The 4,267-nt window shown below is 48.8% G+C and overlaps 1 protein-coding gene across 4 annotated transcripts in view; it reads left to right on the top strand.

The window, feature by feature from the left end:
- Positions 1 to 723: 723 nt before the first annotated feature.
- Positions 724 to 4,267, top strand: part of ZNF609 (zinc finger protein 609) — an 89,283-nt gene continuing 85,739 nt past the window's right edge. For 3 of the 4 annotated variants that reach the window (XM_042473224.1, XM_042473225.1, XM_042473223.1), the window contains exon 1: positions 725 to 970. The gene's annotated coding sequence lies outside the window, so the exon portion shown is untranslated. Of the gene's footprint in view, positions 971 to 4,267 lie in introns of all 4 variants that reach the window. The other variant, XM_042473226.1, reaches the window with a different exon arrangement.

The following is a 4,267-nucleotide window of genomic DNA, read 5'->3' as shown; positions in this document are numbered from 1 at the left end:
CCCTATAAAGGTATCATTGTCTGGTGGAAATGTTGTTTGAAAGAAGGGAGTAGTGGTGCTTTTAGGCTACTCCTTGTCCCACTCTGGAGTAAGGTATATTTTTAAGGTTACTTCTGCTCCTGTAAAAACCTCTTACTCCTTTACTCCTTACTCCCTTGCCCTCCCAGGGCTGGGGAGTAAGAGTAAGGAGTAAAGGAGTAAGAGGTTGTTACAAGAGTAGGAACAAGGAGTAACAAAACACATGCAGACACCAAGTCGCAGTTGTATCATATTGCACTGGAAGTGGAGTAGGAGTGAAGGAGTAAGAGCTTTTTGCAGGAACGGGAGTAAAGAATAACAACAACTAAAATACGTTACTCCTTATTCACACACACACTATATATGTTGCTATATATTGTGCATGCAAACAAACACACACAAAATTGTTTATACTGTATTGCACCAGGAAAGGGAGTAGGAGTAAAAGGAGTGAGAGGGTTTTTTTTGTAACAGGAGTAGGAACAAGGAGTAAGGAAAACCCCACTTGTTACTCCACTGTGCATCCAAACACAGAGAGGGAGAGAGAGGGAGCCTCCAAACTGTCCAATCCCAAGAGTCCACTCCGGGTTTTCCGGGAAGAGAGTCCGAGGAAGAGGAGGAGGAATTAAAGCCCGAGAGTGGCTCCGCTCCCTTCCTTGCCCGCCGTTCCCCTCCCGCTCTCCAGGTTTTCCCTCTCTCCCGGAGATCCGGGTCCTTGGCGGCGGGCGCTGCGGCCTCGCGACCCAAAGACAGACAGAGAGACGGAGAGAGGGAGGGAGGCCCAGCGCCGGAGCAGAGCCGGAGCGCCTTCGTCGTCGTCGTCGGGGCCGCGGAGAGCCCCTTCCCCTCCCGGAATGGCGCTGGGCCCTTGAGGCCGGCATTGGCTCCATGGAGGCGGCTTCGGCGGCGTGCGAGGAGGAAGGGCGCGCCCGGCCCCGTCCGGAACCTGCGGGTGAGTCTCTCAGGGGGCCGCCGGGGGAAAGGAATGGCGCGCCCAGAAGGAGAAGCAGAAGCAGAAAGAGGCCTGCTGGGCTCCCTCCCTCCCTCATGGCGGCGGAGGGAGGAGGCACGCTAGGCCCAGGCCTGGCTTCTGTTCAGGCCGGGATTAGCCCTGAGAAGGAGGAGGAGGAAGGGAAGGGAGCCAAGCCTCTCTTCCGCTCTCCTTCACCTGCAGAACGGCAGAGGAAGGGGAAAGGAAGCCCACCCACCATCAGCCCCGGCCCCCTCTCCTTTCCCCGACGGAGCTCGGAAGGACGGGACGCACTTGGCCTCCCTCGCCTCGGCTCCACAGGCAGAGCCAGGTACACGCACACAACACACACACAATACATACAATACACACAATACACACACACAACATATGCATAGGTGTCTGCCCAGCCACACACACTCACACACAGAGATGTATAGCCACGCACATGTACACGCCCTGGCACACAGGCATACATAGGTACATGTCATGTGCACACACCACACATGTTCTCATTCTCACTCACTCTCACATACACACACACACACAGACTCATTCTCACAAACTCTCTCTCTCTCACACACACATCCCAGACTCTTACAGACACACTCAAATACACACAGACACGCACACACACACAAATGCATGGGACACAATCCCTTTACCCTCTTTCCCCCGAAGGAGTGTGTGTTTGTGTGTGCCTGCGTTGTGGTGCTGGTGGGGGGATTGCACACACACACAAACACACACTGGCTGTTCCATTCCCGCAACCACACCTAAGATCAGAGGGGATGTGAAGGTCCTCTTTCAGTTTTGTGTTGCCGAGGCAGAGGTTAGCTTCCTCAAGGCTCTTGTAGACAAACAAACAAATAAGACATGGAGATAACCCTGTTGTTGTTGTGTGCCTTCAAGTCTGACCAAGGGCGACCCATAAGGCGACCCTGTTGTGAGGTTTTTACCTTGCGCACCCTAAAATCTTTGGGACGTGTGGCAAAAAAGGACAGATGGCTTTTGTGGCCGAAGCTTGACCAGAGAGAGGTCAATGGTGAAGGGAGTGTGTTGGGTTCCTTGTAAGCTGCGCATGGAGGCTTTTATGTGCAGAGGGCATGGCCAGGGTCACCCTTGGGATGTCACTGGAGGCCACCAGACCTTTCCCAGAAAGCATGTGAGTTTATGAAGGTTGCATACACTTGGTGCTATGATTATTCCTTGTCACTTTGGAGCACTTCACAAACCAGAGCAATCTCTTCTCCTTCTTTAGAAGTGTCAAAGATCCAGTCACTTGACTGTGGCTTCACATTGGATTGTGCCATCCTTTGTTTCTCTGCCCGGTGTCCCAGTTAACTGTTTGCAACCAGGGAGGACTTCTTGGAGCTTTTGTTGTTTCAAGTTGAGTCTGCCATTCCCAAAATGCTTAGGACCAGAAGTGTTTGGGGTCTTGGAATATTTGCATACATGTCATGAGAGAGATCTTGGGAATGGGACCAATGTTGAAGCACAACATTTGTTTACCTTTCATGTACACTTTGTACACGTGGCCTGAAGGTCATTTTATACCATGTTTGAAAATAATTTTGGCACAAAACAAAGTTTTTGCACATTGTGTACAATGAACTTGTGGTGTCATGTCGACACTCAATAAGTTTCTGAGTTTGGTCCGTTTTGTATTTTTGGATAAAGGATTTTCAAGTTTTATAGGCTCACTATGTAAAGAGCACCTTTTGTTGTAAGCGGTCAGGTGCATGCCAACCACAACTTGCTCCCATTCACTTTATAGGAGAAAGCTGGGCCAAAGCTAACAAAATGAACTTCAACGGGGAGCAATGTAAGATACTGCACTTAGGGCAGAAAAATGAAATGCACAGATATAGGATTATGGGGGACACCTGACTGAATGAAACTACATGTGAAAGGGATCTAGGAGCCCAAGTAGACCTGAAGTTGAACATGAGTCAACAGTGTGATGCGGCAGCTAACAAGGCCAATGCGATTTTAGGCTGCATCAATAAAAGTATAGTGTCTAGATCAAGGGAAGCAATAGTGCCACTCTATTCTGCTTTGGTCATGGCCCACCTGGAATACTGTGTCCAGTTCTGGGCCCCACAATTCAAAAAGGATGTGGAGAAACTGGAGGGCAACTAAAATGGTGAAGGGTCTGGAAGCCATGCCCTATGAGGAATGACTAAGGGAGCTGGGGATGTTTAACCTGTGAAGGTTAAGAGGGTGATATGATAGCCCTGTTTGAATGTTTAAAGGGATGTCATATTGAGGCGGGAGCAAGCTTGTTTTCTGCTGCTCCAGAGAACAGGACCAGGAACAATGGATGCAAGCTCCAGGAAAAGAGATTCCACCTCAGCATTAGGAGGAACTTCCTGACAGTAAGGGTTCTTCGACTGTGGAACAAACTCCTTCCTCAGAGTGTAGTGGAGTCTCTCTCCTTGGAGGTCTTTAAGCAGAGGCTGGATGGCCATCTGTCAATGGGGATGCTTTGAGTGAGAGTTCCTGCATGGCAGAATGGGGTTGGATGGCCCTTGCAGTCTCTTCCAACTCTATGGCCTGTTACAGACTGCCAAAATAAAGCTGCTTTGGTTCTCTTTGGTGGTATGTATGGGTCCTAAGAGTCCAGAGGTTGCGCCAAAGCCACACTCCATTCCTAGGCACTGGAGTGCAGCTTTGGTGCAGCTTCCGGATTCTTAGGATGCATCCATCAAACAGCATACCTCCAAAGAGACCCCAAAGCAGCTTTATTTTGGCAGTCTGTAACAGGCCTATGGTTCTATGGTTTTGTTGTGTGTGAATTGGTAACTGATGATCCTAGGCTTTAACATATTGGCAGGCATTCTAAAGTGGCCTGATGTAATCCCAAGATTATCTCTATGTTGTTTCATCTGTCACTGTGTGTACTTAAACAAGGCATCATTTGATGGTATCAGGTAGTGATAAACCAGTCCAAAGTCTGCTCAGGTAGTCAAAACACATAGGTAGTATACATCTGCCCAAGTGTGCTGGGTATGATAACTCTATATATTTCCTTTTGAACATCTGTTATTGAGGAACCAAGGTTGTATCTATTCTCTGTTTATGCCTAGGCATCAAAAAACACATTATTTAGCCTGAGAGAAAAGCCTGGATACTTGTAGCCCATTGAGAGTGTGAGTGCAAGCCTTGTAAAACATCTTGCCTGGGAGAAATTACTTAAATTACTAGAGACTAGCTCTGCAGTAAAGCTACGCTGTTCTTTTCAGTATCTCTCTGAACTCCCCAGAATCAAGGATGGTA

Source organism: Sceloporus undulatus, chromosome 6 (genome assembly GCF_019175285.1).
Source record: "Sceloporus undulatus isolate JIND9_A2432 ecotype Alabama chromosome 6, SceUnd_v1.1, whole genome shotgun sequence".
NCBI classification, from domain to species: Eukaryota; Metazoa; Chordata; class Lepidosauria; order Squamata; family Phrynosomatidae; genus Sceloporus; species Sceloporus undulatus.
The sequence above is the reverse complement of the archived record's forward strand: the minus strand, read 5'-3'. Positions and strand labels throughout refer to the sequence as shown.